This window comes from Drosophila pseudoobscura, unplaced genomic scaffold (assembly GCF_009870125.1).
Source record: "Drosophila pseudoobscura strain MV-25-SWS-2005 unplaced genomic scaffold, UCI_Dpse_MV25 Unplacedtig00000855, whole genome shotgun sequence".
In the NCBI taxonomy this organism is placed as follows: Eukaryota; Metazoa; Arthropoda; class Insecta; order Diptera; family Drosophilidae; genus Drosophila; species Drosophila pseudoobscura.
This window is the reverse complement of record NW_022881734.1, coordinates 336,596-351,095: the sequence shown is the minus strand read 5'-3', so window position 1 is coordinate 351,095 and position 14,500 is coordinate 336,596. Positions and strand designations below refer to the sequence as shown.

At 46.0% G+C, this 14,500-nt stretch overlaps 1 long non-coding RNA gene across 1 annotated transcript; it reads left to right on the top strand.

The window, feature by feature from the left end:
* Positions 1-3,145: 3,145 nt before the first annotated feature.
* LOC117185556 (uncharacterized) lies at positions 3,146-8,520 on the top strand. Its single transcript, XR_004471069.1, has 2 exons — positions 3,146-3,193; positions 8,387-8,520. It is a non-coding gene; the product is annotated as an uncharacterized lncRNA (long non-coding RNA).
* The last annotated feature ends 5,980 nt before the right edge of the window (positions 8,521-14,500 follow it).

The following is a 14,500-nucleotide window of genomic DNA, read 5'->3' as shown; positions in this document are numbered from 1 at the left end:
GACAGGATCGCATATTTAGGGCATAAGCACCAATATGGCAATATAACCCCAAAAAAGTGGAACCTTCGCTACTATATGGCACCTGCACTTATATAGAACCCTTTCCTATCCAGCACTGGCATGTATACTGAACCACCGCACCTATATAGCATCCACGCTCCAGGAAATGTGGCAGGATCGCATATTTTGGGCATAAGCACCAATATGGCAATATAGCCCCAAAAACGTGGAACCTCCGCAACTATATGGCTTCTGCACATATATAGAACCCTTCCGTATCCAGCACTGGCATGTATACTGAACCACCGCACCTATATAGCATCCACGCTCCAGGAAATGTGGCAGGATCGCATATTTTGGGCATAAGCACCAATATGGCAATATAGCCCCAAAAAAGTGGAACATCCGCAACTATATGGCACCTGCACTTATATAGAACCCGTCCCTATACAGCACTTGCATGTATATTGAATCACCGCACCTATATATCACCCACGCTCCAGGAAATGTGGCAGGAACGCATATTTTGGGCATAAGCACCAATATGGCAAAATAGCCCCAAAAAAGTGGAACCTCCGCAACTATATGGCACCTGCACTTATATAGAACCCTTCCCTATCCAGCACTGGCATGTATACTGAACCACCGCACCTATATAGCATCCACGCTCCAGGAAATGTGGCAGGATCGCATATTTTGGGCATAAGCACCAATATGGCAATATAGCCCCAAAAAAGTGGAACCTCCGCAACTATATGGCACCTGCACTTATATAGAACCCTTCCGTATCCAGCACTGGCATGTATACTGAACCACCCCACCTATATAGCATCCACGCTCCAGGAAATGTGGCAGGATCGCATATTTTGGGCATAAGCACCAATACGGCACTCTAGTCTCAACAAAGTGGAACTCAGCAACTATATGGCACCTGCACTTATATAGAACCCTTCCCTATCCAGCACTGGCATGTATACTGAACCACCGCACCTATATAGCATCCACGCTCCAGGAAATGTGGCAGGATCGCATATTTTTGGCATAAGCACCAATATGGCAATATAGCCCCAAAAAAGTGGAACCTCCGCAACTGTATGGCACCTGCACTTATATAGAACCCTTCCCTATCCAGCACTGGCATGTATACTGAACCACCGCACCTATATAGCATCCACGCTCCAGGAAATGTGGCAGGATCGCATATTTTGGGCGTTAGCACCAATATGGCAATATAGCCCCAAAAAAGTGGAACCTCCGCAGCTATATGGCACCTGCACTTATATAGAACCCGTCCCTATACAGCGCTTACATGTATATTGAATCACCGCACCTATATATCACCCACGCTCCAGGAAATGTGGCAGGATCGCACATCTTGGGCACTAGCACCAATATGGCACTCTAGCCCATAAAAAAGTGGAACCTCCGCAACTATATGGCACCTGCACTTATATAGAACCCTTCCCTATCCAGCACTGGCATGGTTACTGAACCACCGCATCTATATAGCATCCACGCTCCAGGAAATGTGGCAGGATCGCATATTTTGGGCATAAGCACCAATATGGCAATATAGCCCCAAAAAGTGGAACATCCGCAACTATATGGCACCTGCACTTATATAGAACCCGTCCCTATACAGCGCTTACATGTATATTGAATCACCGCACCCATATATCACCCAGGCTCCATATTTTGGGCATAAGCACCAATACTGCACTCTAGTCTCAAAAAAGTGGAACTCCGCAACTATATGGCACCTGCACTTATATAGAACCCTTCCCTATCCAGCACTGGCATGTATACTGAACCACCGCACCTATATAGCATCCACGCTCCAGGAAATGTGGCAGGATCGCATATTTTTGGCATAAGCACCAATATGGATATATAGCCCCAAAAAAGTGGAACCTCCGCAACTGTATGGCACCTGCACTTATATAGAACCCTTCCCTATCCAGCACTGGCATGTATACTGAACCACCGCACCTATATAGCATCCACGCTCCAGGAAATGTGGCAGGCTCGCATATTTTGGGCGTAAGCACCAATATGGCAATATAGCGCCAAAAAAGTGGAACCTCCGCAGCTATATGGCACCTGCACTTATATAGAACCCGTCCCTATACAGCGCTTACATGTATATTGATTCACCGCACCTATATATTACCCACGCTCCAGGAAATGTGGCAGGATCGCACATCTTGGGCACTAGCACCAATATGGCACTCTAGCCCATAAAAAAGTGGAACCTCCGCAACTATATGGCACCTGCACTTATATAGAACCCTTCCCTATCCAGCACTGGCATGTATACTGAACCACCGCATCTATATAGCATCCACGCTCCAGGAAATGTGGCAGGATCGCATATTTTGGGCATAAGCACCAATATGGCAATATAGCCCCAAAAAAGTGGAACATCCGCAACTATATGGCACCTGCACTTATATAGAACCCGTCCCTATACAGCACTTGCATGTATATTGAATCACCGCACCTATATATCACCCACGCTCCAGGAAATGTGGCAGGATCGCATATTTTGGGCATAAGCACCAATACGGCACTCTAGTCTCAAAAAAGTGGAACTCCGCATGTTGCGTGACCTTCCATCCATGGCCACAATTATTAGTTATAGATGGAATTATGAATTATGAATTATGAATTATGAAGTCTAGTGTAAGTTAGGCTAGGGCAAAGCGGGAGCGCAATAAAAGCTCGCTCTCTCGCTCTTGGCGAATTCGCCCCGCTTTGCCACCGTAGGATAGCTAGAGTAAGAGATTTGAATTGTGAAGAAAATATAGTTGTTCGCCAACCTTGAAATAGATCGAGCGTATCAAGTTTTTCGCCCCGCCAAATAAATAATTTAAATTACAGCCACCCAAAGTTTTCGGTAACTGATTAGAAAAACTCTTCTAATTTTTCATGGCGCCCCCGGGTGGACTGTAAAGTGAATTATAGGCAACAAAAAACAAGTGACAGTGACACAAGAAATTGCAGTATACATATGCAAACATATTCGTTGCCCGCGTCGTGTGTGTGTGCAATCGGCAATCAATTTTTGTAAAATATCATCGCGTCGGTCGCGCCAACAATAATTTTTGTGCAATTCTGCTACCGCCGAGGGATGCCCTGCGAAAAAGACAGGAAAGTAGCAGTTGGATTCAAAAATCCAAAAGAGGAATCAGAGGTATTTGTGCAGAAAATTGAAGGCTGAGCTAAAGACATTCAGATCTTTCTTTGAGGTGTCTTGTGCTGAATACATTGCACATCGCCTTCAATTCTAGGCACAGACGTATGATACATATATAGTAGAGCTTGATTGCATGCATTTTGTTATTAATTGCATAAATATAACTAAAAACATAAATACATACATACATATCGACCCAAACAGACATACATATGTGAACCGCTATTTGGACGCAACAGTTATACATATGTACATACATACATACATCTTTCGTTTACTGCAATCACTGTCAACGCCCCCCCCCCCCCCCCCCCCCCATTTTATATTTGTTCTACCTTTCTCGTCGTTAGAACAAAGTTTGTTCGTTCGTTCACCCAAGCCACGGCGTATAGAAAATATCCACACATACATACAAGCAGCAGCACCGGTGCATTATTTCGTTTTCGCTTTCGCTTCTCCACTGCTGCTTGCGTTGTATTTGTTGGGAGAATTTTCGTTGCCGCTCTTGAGCTTAACGGTGCGCCAAGTGACGTGCTACCCTACATCCAACGGGTATATTGTTTTCGGCTGTTACTTGCCAAGTGACGCGCTACCCTGTATCATACGGGTATATTGTTTTCGGCTGTTACTTGCAACAACTCTTTCCCTTGATACCTCGTGCATCGACATTCAATTAAAATTCGTTTTCGATTATCGTTCTCGTTCAAAAATTTAAAATTAAAAAAAAAAAAAAAAAAAAAAAAATATTAATAATAAATATATAAATAAAAACACAACCATTATGGCAGAAAAAAGTAAACCCACTCTTGAAGACTTAAAGATTAAGCTCAAAAGTAGAGTAAAAAGCATTCGCCGCTTAGAGGATCGATTAGATCAAGGGTCGATTCCTTTGCAATTACCGGAATTACAATGTAGATTAGATTGTTTGAATGCTTCAATTGAAAAGGCTAACCATTTGCAGGAGCAAATCGAGGATATAACAGGTGATGATGCATATGCAGCCGAGTTGGAAGAGCTGATAATTGTCACCAAAGGAAAGATAATGTCGCTTATCGCCGCCTTTGATGCAGCAAGCGAGACGAAGCCAGTGTCTTCTTCAGCCCCAACTCATGCTAGACTTCCGAAATTGGCATTACCCAAATTTAGTGGTAAACACTCGGAATTCAAAAATTTCATTAGCCTTTTCGAAAGACTAGTCCATAGCGACAACAGCATACCGGTGATCGAAAAATTTAATCATTTGATTTCGTGCCTCTCTGATGAAGCATTAGGAACAATAAAGGCGTTCCAAGTCACCGAGGCAAATTATGAAAAGGCCATGGCTGGCCTAAAACGAGTGTATGACAACGATTATTTGATTTTCACGAATAATATTTCCACATTGTTCAATCTGCCGAGAATGTCGCATCAATCTGCATCATCTCTAAGAACTCTAATCGATACTGTTTCGTCGATTTACGGATCGTTACTGTCGATCGGAGATGATACAACAATTTCGAATGCAATGCTCATTCATCTCGTTTTAAACAGAGTCGACCCAGTGACGAAACAAAAGTGGGATGAACAGCTTACTTATGAGAAGTTGCCGCTTTGGTCCGACTTTGAGAAAGTCTTGAATCGTCGATACCAGCATCTGTCTGCTGAAGAATCGACCAAGCCAAGGCAAGACAAAGTCATGCCAAGCAAGCAACATAATCGCAGTTCATTTGCTTGTTCTTCCACTTCCACCAACAGTAGAACTCAGCAAACTTGTAGCTACTGCAATTCAGGAGACCATGTAGTGTCAAATTGCCCTTCATTTTCGCGTCTCTCGGTGATGCAAAGGTTTGAGTTTGCTAAGTCGGCATCCCTATGCATTAATTGTCTGCGAAAAGGCCACGCTGTTGTAAAATGCAAAGCCAATAAATGTCGAGTGTGCAGCCGCTCACATCATACATTATTGCATCGATACACAGTGTCGGCTAATAGTCTCGCGTTGCCACCACCCCAAGAGAGTCCTTCTCCTCCATCAAATCAGAATCAACCTTCCACGTCACATGTTTTGCATGCGACAGCGTTGGACAGGGTAATTCTGGCTACGTCGATCGTAAGCGTCCGAACTAAGAGCGGTGAACACATTCTGGCCAGAGCTCTGCTCGACTCTGGATCACAAACAAATTTCATTACCGAGGACCTCGCTAATCGCTTACAGATCCGTAGAGAGGAGTCCTGTATTAACTTGCTTGGAATTGGTGAATCTAATTCCCAAGTAAAGGATAAAATACACACAGTGGTGAAGTCGCGAATAAATGGTAGTGAGTTCTCCTTTGATTTTTGGATCCTGAAATCAATTTCAGGTTATCACCCTGACCAGTCAGTGAATGTGACTGACTGGCGAATCCCAGAGAACCTACCACTGGCAGACCCTTATTTCTACAAGCCACAAAGAATAGATATGTTAATTGGAGCAGAATCGTTCTTTGAATTATTAGCTGTTGGTCAAATTAAACAAGGTCCTGACTTTCCAACTCTTCAGAAAACCCTTCTTGGTTGGGTTGTGTCGGGAAAATATGTTTCCAGGAGTTCTGCTCCTCAAATTACAAACAGTTTGAGTTGCAGTGAAGAGTTGCTAGTATCCATCGATAGGACCTTGAAAAAGTTTTGGTCACTGGAAGAAATGCCATCTACCAAGAAAATTGCCACACCTGAGCACAAGCTATGTGAAGAACACTATCGTAAGACGACTCAGGTACTATCATCAGGTCGGTTCGAAGTAAGGCTCCCGTTTAAATCAGATCCAAATTGTTTAGGAAACTCCTTTGAGGTTGCGAAACGGCGGTTTTTGTCGCTTGAAAGACGATTGCATCGTGACCCTGAGTTGAAGAAAATGTACTTGGAATTCATGGAAGAGTACCTCTCCTTAGGTCATATGTCTCCTACTGACAATACGATTCCGTCTACTCCACACTACGTAATCCCTCATCAGTGTGTTCTGAGGCCCCAAAGTACGTCTACCAAGCTCCGAGTCGTGTTCGATGCTTCGTCCAAGACGTCCTCACAGGTGGCCTTAAATGACATTCTGATGGTGGGACCTACCATTCAAGAGGAATTATACTCGACACTGCTCCGTTTCCGTCTGCACAGGTTTGCCCTGACTGCTGATGTTAAAAAGATGTATCGCCAAGTGATGGTGAACGAAGCGGATCGGCAGTTTCAGCTCATAGTGTGGAGAAGAGACCCTTCTGAATCCTTGAGATTATACAAGCTCAACACTGTAACCTATGGGACTGGACCAGCCCCATTCTTAGCTATCCGGTGTTTGAAAAGGTTGAGTGAGTCTGCGAAGCTCTCATTCCCTAGAGCTGCTAACGTTATTGGGTCCGACTTTTACGTCGATGACTTGTTGACTGGTGCTGCATGCGTAGAGGAGCTAAGGGCAATTAAGTCCGAAGTGTCTCAGGTTCTTCAGACCGCAGGGTTTGAGTTGACTAAGTGGTTTTCAAACTCACCCGAGATCACCGCATCTGAGAGCACAGCCAAACCCATAACAATCTCGGATTCAGAGTCGACAAAGGCGTTAGGAATCTCATGGTTACCTACTGACGATGCCTTTAAGTTCAAAATTGACAATTCAGTTATGGGTCTCCGAGCGACAAAACGGAACATACTATCGGTGACATCAAAGTTGTTTGACCCCCTAGGTTTATTAAGTCCTATCGTTATAAAAGGCAAGATCCTATTGCAGGAGCTTTGGCTTAACAAACTAGATTGGGATGAGTCGATCCCGCTGCATTTGGAAACAGCGTGGAATAAGTTGAAAAATACACTATCTCAATTGGAAGACATATCCATATCTCGGTTTGTGTATTCCGATCCGATGTCACCGGTTCAAATACATGCCTTTGCTGACGCCTCCATGAGAGCGTATGGAGCGTGCGTCTATATACGTAGCAGAACTGCAGAAGGTTTAAAAGTATCATTGTTGACTTCGAAATCCAAAGTAGCGCCGCTCAAGACCAAAACGCTCCCAAGGCTTGAGTTATGTGCCGCTCACCTTCTCGCAGATCTCTGTCACAGAATCAAGCCCCTATTAAACGTGCCCATTGAACGAGTCGTTTATTGGTCGGATTCAGAGGTAACTCTCCATTGGATCCGGTCTCATCCATCGTCGCTGTCGACTTTCGTTTCAAATAGAGTGGCTGAGATTCAAGAGTGGTCAGATGATGCTACGTGGCGGCATGTACCCACGAAACAGAACCCAGCAGATATTGTCTCAAGAGGTTGTGACGTCGACGAAATCGTTCAGTCAATTTGGTTCGAAGGACCATCATTTCTGAAAGAGGAAGAAGAAAACTGGCCCAAGAACGCTCATTTCGAACACTCCGATGATCTTCAGCTGGAAAAGAGGAAGACTGCGGTCGGGCTGACCGCGGCTGTGCGAAGTTCGGAGCTGTTAGATGTCATCGAGGGATTCTCGTCACATCTCAAACTGCTTAGAGTGTTCGTGTATGTGTTCCGCTTTATAAGAAAATGTAAAGACCCAAGCCTAAAATTCGAAAAAACTATCTCACCGACCGAATACAATGAAGCCTTTTATAAAATTGTCGAAATCGTCCAGCATCACGAGTATCAAGGAGAAATCGAAAAGGTTAGGAAAGGATCTACAATTGGTCCTAGTCTTCAGCGGTTGAACCCATTCATCCATGAAGACACAGGGACTTGGTGTAACTTTTCGTTGTTGCGAGTGGGGGGGCGACTAGCTAAAGCTCCTATATCATACGATGCCAAGTTTCCTCTGCTTTTGACTAAGCGCTCGCAATTCGTGCGAAGCTATATTCGTCATCTGCACCATTCGAATTTTCATGTCGGCCCACGAGCACTTGTGAGCATCCTTCGACAGAGCGTGTGGATAGTGAACGCTCAGGAGGTCTGCCGTCAGACAGTTCGATCCTGTATGCGCTGTTTTAAATGCAAGCCTCGATTGCTGACGCAACTCATGGGGAATTTACCCGCAGATCGACTCCGTGCTCTCCGCCCATTTTCAATTTGCGGCGTTGATTTTTGTGGACCAGTGCACACGACATTGAAAATTCGCGGAAGGCCCCCATACAAGTCATACATTGCGCTTTTTGTTTGTTTTGCGTCCAAGGCGGTTCACCTAGAAATAGTTTCCGATCTAACCACTGATTGTTTTTTGTTGGCTTTTCAAAGGTTCGTCGGGCGCCGAGGATATCCCCAAGTCGTTCATTGCGACAACGGGACGAACTTCGTCGGAGCGAGCCGCCATCTCAGCGCTCTGCGGATCAGGCTCAAGGAGCAGGGAGACGCAATTCGCGACTTTGCGTCAAAAAACGGATGCGAATTTGCGTTCATACCGCCGCGAGCTCCTCACATGGGAGGGCTATGGGAGGCAGGTGTAAAAACTGCCAAGAGCCTACTCCTACGGGCGGTAGGCAGCGCGCTCCTAACCGCCGAAGAGCTCGCCACAGTCCTCGTCGGCATCGAGGCCATAATGAACTCGAGGCCGCTGGGAGCCATCAGCCAAGATCCAAGCGACGGCGAGGCCCTAACACCCGGGCACCTGCTGACAGGCGGGTCGCTCATCGCCCCCCCAGCACTGCGGACTCCGGACCAGGAGAGTCTCAGTTGCTTGCGGCGATGGCGACTTGTCTCGTCAGTCAGGCAAGCGTTTTGGCAGCGATGGTCCCGCGAATATGTCCTGGGGCTGCAAATTCGGGGCAAATGGCACCAGCAGCAACCGAACCTCGAGGAAGGAGACCTCGTCATCGTGGCCGAGGACAATCTGCCGCCTCAGGAGTGGCTCGTAGGGAGGGTCATAGCCACGCACGCAGGAGAGGACGGCATGGTCAGGGTCGTCGAAATAAGGACTAGCACTGGAGCGGTTTTTCGGCGGCCCATACACAAATTAGCGCCGCTCCCAATGTGTTGAAGCCGATGCAGGCGTTCAACGGGGCCGGTGTTGCGTGACCTTCCATCCATGGCCACAATTATTAGTTATAGATGGAATTATGAATTATGAATTATGAATTATGAAGTCTAGTGTAAGTTAGGCTAGGGCAAAGCGGGAGCGCAATAAAAGCTCGCTCTCTCGCTCTTGGCGAATTCGCCCCGCTTTGCCACCGTAGGATAGCTAGAGTAAGAGATTTGAATTGTGAAGAAAATATAGTTGTTCGCCAACCTTGAAATAGATCGAGCGTATCAAGTTTTTCGCCCCGCCAAATAAATAATTTAAATTACAGCCACCCAAAGTTTTCGGTAACTGATTAGAAAAACTCTTCTAATTTTTCACCGCAACTATATGGCACCTGCACTTATATAGAACCCTTTCCTATCCAGCACTGGCATGTATACTGAACCACCGCACCTATATAGCATCCACGCTCCAGGAAATGTGGCAGGATTGCATATTTTGGGCATAAGCACCAATATGGCAATAAAGCACCAAAAAAGTGGAACCTCCGAAACTATATGGCTTCTGCACTTATATAGAACCCTTCCCTATCCAGCACTGGCATGTATACTGAACCACCGCACCTATATAGCATCCACGCTCCAGGAAATGTGGCAGGATCGCATATTTTGGGCATAAGCACCAATATGGCAATATAGCCCCAAAAAAGTGGAACCTCCGCAACTATATGGCACCTGCACTTATATAGAACCCTTCCCTATCCAGCACTGGCATGTATACTGAACCACCGCACCTATATAGCATCCACGATCCAGGAAAGGTGCAGGATCGCATATTTTGGGCATAAGCACCAATATGGCAATATAGCCCCAAAAAAGTGGAACCTCCGCAACTATATGGCACCTGCACTTATATAGAACCCTTCCCTATCCAGCACTGGCATGTATACTGAACCACCGCACCTATATAGCATCCACACTCCAGGAAATGTGACAGGATCGCATATTTTGGGCATAAGCACCAATATGGCAATATAGCCCCCAAAAAAGTGGAACCTCTGCAACTATATGGCACCTGCACTTATATAGAACCCGTCCTTATACAGCACTTGCATGTATATTGAATCACCGCACCTATATATCACCCACGCTCCAGGAAATGTGGCAGGATCGCACATCTTGGGCACTAGCACCAATATGGCACTCTAGCCCATAAAAAAGTGGAACCTCCGCAACTATATGGCACCTGCACTTATATAGAACCCTTCCCCATCCAGCACTGGCATGTATACTGAACCACCGCATCTATATAGCATCCACGCTCCAGGAAATGTGGCAGGATCGCATATTTTGGGCATAAGCACCAATATGGCAATATAGCCCCAAAAAAGTGGAACATCCGCAACTATATGGCACCTGCACTTATATAGAACCCGTCCCTATACAGCGCTTACATGTATATTGAATCACCACACCTATATATCACCCACGCTCCAGGAAATGTGGCAGGATCGCATATTTTGGGCGTAAGCACCAATATGGCAATATAGCCCCAAAAAAGTGGAACCTCCGCAGCTATATGGCACCTGCACTTATATAGAACCCGTCCCTATACAGCGCTTACATGTATATTGAATCACCGCACCTATATATCACCCAGGCTCCATATTTTGGGCATCACTGGCATGTATACTGAACCACCGCACCTATATAGCATCCACGCTCCAGGAAATGTGGCAGGATCGCATATTTTTGGCATAAGCACCAATATGGCAATATAGCCCCAAAAAAGTGGAACCTCCGCAACTGTATGGCACCTGCACTTATATAGAACCCTTCCCTATCCAGCACTGTCATGTATACTGAACCACCGCACCTATATAGCATCCACGCTCCAGGAAATGTGGCAGGATCGCATATTTTGGGCGTAAGCACCAATATGGCAATATAGCCCCAAAAAAGTGGAACCTCCGCAGCTATATGGCACCTGCACTTATATAGAACCCGTCCCTATACAGTGCTTACATGTATATTGAATCACCGCACCAATATATCACCCACGCTCCAGGAAATGTGGCAGGATCGCACATCTTGGGCACTAGCACCAATATGGCACTCTAGCCCATAAAAAAGTGGAACCTCCGCAACTATATGGCACCTGCACTTATATAGAACCCTTCCCTATCCAGCACTGGCATGTATACTGAACCACCGCATCTATATAGCATCCACGCTCCAGGAAATGTGGCAGGATCGCATATTTTGGGCATAAGCACCAATATGGCAATATAGCCCCAAAAAAGTGGAACATCCGCAACTATATGGCACCTGCACTTATATAGAACCCGTCCCTATACAGCACTTGCATGTATACTGAACCACCGCACCTATATAGCATCCACGCTCCAGGAAATGTGGCAGGATCGCATATTTTGGGCGTAAGCACCAATATGGCAATATAGCCCCAAAAAAGTGGAACCTCCGCAACTATATGGCACCTGCACTTATATAGAACCCGTCCCTATACAGCGCTCACATGTATATTGAATCACCGGACCTATATATCACCCACGCTCCAGGAAATGTGGCAGGATCGCACATCTTGGGCACTAGCACCAATATGGCACTCTAGCCCATAAAAAAGTGGAACCTCCGCAACTATATGGCACCTGCACTTATATAGAACCCTTCCCTATCCAGCACTGGCATGTATACTGAACCACCGCATCTATATAGCATCCACGCTCCAGGAAATGTGGCAGGATCGCATATTTTGGGCATAAGCACCAATATGGCAATATAGCCCCAAAAAAGTGGAACATCCGCAACTATATGGCACCTGCACTTATATAGAACCCGCCCCTATACAGCGCTTACATGTATATTGAATCACCGCACCTATATATCACCCACGCTCCAGGAAATGTGGCAGGATCGCATATTTTGGGCGTAAGCACCAATATGGCAATATAGCCCCAAAAAAGTGGAACCTCCGCAGCTATATGGCACCTGCACTTATATAGAACCCGTCCCTATACAGCGCTTACATGTATATTGAATCACCGCACCTATATATCACCCAGGCTCCATATTTTGGGCATCACTGGCATGTATACTGAACCACCGCACCTATATAGCATCCACGCTCCAGGAAATGTGGCAGGATCCCATATTTTTGGCATAAGCACCAATATGGCAATATAGCCCCAAAAAAGTGGAACCTCCGCAACTGTATGGCACCTGCACTTATATAGAACCCTTCCCTATCCAGCACTGGCATGTATACTGAACCACCGCACCTATATAGCATCCACGCTCCAGGAAATGTGGCAGGATCGCATATTTTGGGCGTAAGCACCAATATGGCAATATAGCCCCAAAAAAGTGGAACCTCCGCAACTATATGGCACCTGCACTTATATAGAACCCTTCCCTATCCAGCACTGGCATGTATACTGAACCACCGCACCTATATAGCATCCACGCTCCAGGAAATGTGGCAGGATCGCATATTTTGGGCATAAGCACCAATATGGCAATATAGCCCCAAAAAAGTGGAACCTCCGCAACTATATGGCACCTGCACTTATATAGAACCCTTCCCTATCCAGCACTGGCATGTATACTGAACCACCGCACCTATATAGCATCCACGCTCCAGGAAATGTGGCAGGATCGCATATTTTGGGCATAAGCACCAATATGGCAATATAGCCCCAAAAAAGTGGAACCTCTGCAGCTATATGGCACCTGCACTTATATAGAACCCGTCCCTATACAGCGCTTACATGTATATTGAATCACCGCACCTATATATCACCCACGCTCCAGGAAATGTGGCAGGATCGCACATCTTGGGCACTAGCACCAATATGGCACTCTAGCCCATAAAAAAGTGGAACCTCCGCAACTATATGGCACCTGCACTTATATAGAACCCTTCCCTATCCAGCACTGGCATGTATACTGAACCACCGCATCTATATAGCATCCACGCTCCAGGAAATGTGGCAGGATCGCATATTTTGGGCATAAGCACCAATATGGCAATATAGCCCCAAAAAAGTGGAACATCCGCAACTATATGGCACCTGCACTTATATAGAACCCGTCCCTATACAGCACTTGCATGTATATTGAATCACCGCACCTATATATCACCCACGCTCCAGGAAATGTGGCAGGATCGCATATTTTTGGCATAAGCACCAATACGGCACTCTAGTCTCAAAAAAGTGGAACTCCGCAACTATATGGCACCTGCACTTATATAGAACCCTTCCCTATCCAGCACTGGCATGTATACTGAACCACCGCACCTATATAGCATCCACGCTCCAGGAAATGTGGCAGGATTGCACATTTTGGGCATAAGCACCAATATGGCAATATAGCCCCAAAAAAGTGGAACCTCCGAAACTATATGGCTTCTGCACTTATATAGAACCCTTCCCTATCCAGCACTGGCATGTATACTGAACCACCGCACCTATATAGCATCCACGCTCCAGGAAATGTGGCAGGATCGCATATTTTGGGCATAAGCACCAATATGGCAATATAGCCCCAAAAAAGTGGAACCTCCGCAACTATATGGCACCTGCACTTATATAGAACCCTTCCCTATCCAGCACTGGCATGTATACTGAACCACCGCACCTATATAGCATCCACGCTCCAGGAAATGTGGCAGGATCGCATATTTTTGGCATAAGCACCAATACGGCACTCTAGTCTCAAAAAAGTGGAACTCCGCAACTATATGGCACCTGCACTTATATAGAACCCTTCCCTATCCAGCACTGGCATGTATACTGAACCACCGCACCTATATAGCATCCACGCTCCAGGAAATGTGGCAGGATTGCACATTTTGGGCATAAGCACCAATATGGCAATATAGCCCCAAAAAAGTGGAACCTCCGCAACTATATGGCACCTGCACTTATATAGAACCCTTCCCTATCCAGCACTGGCATGTATACTGAACCACCGCACCTATATAGCATCCACACTCCAGGAAATGTGACAGGATCGCATATTTTGGGCATAAGCACCAATATGGCAATATAGCCCCCAAAAAAGTGGAACCTCTGCAACTATATGGCACCTGCACTTATATAGAACCCGTCCCTATACAGCGCTTACATGTATATTGAATCACCGCACCTATATATCACCCACGCTCCAGGAAATGTGGCAGGATCGCACATCTTGGGCACTAGCACCAATATGGCACTCTAGCCCATAAAAAAGTTGAACCTCCGCAACTACATGGCACCTGCACTTATATAGAACCCTTCCCTATCCAGCACTGGCATGTATACTGAACCACCGCATCTATGTAGCATCCACGCTCCAGGAAATGTGGCAGGATCGCATATTTTGGGCATA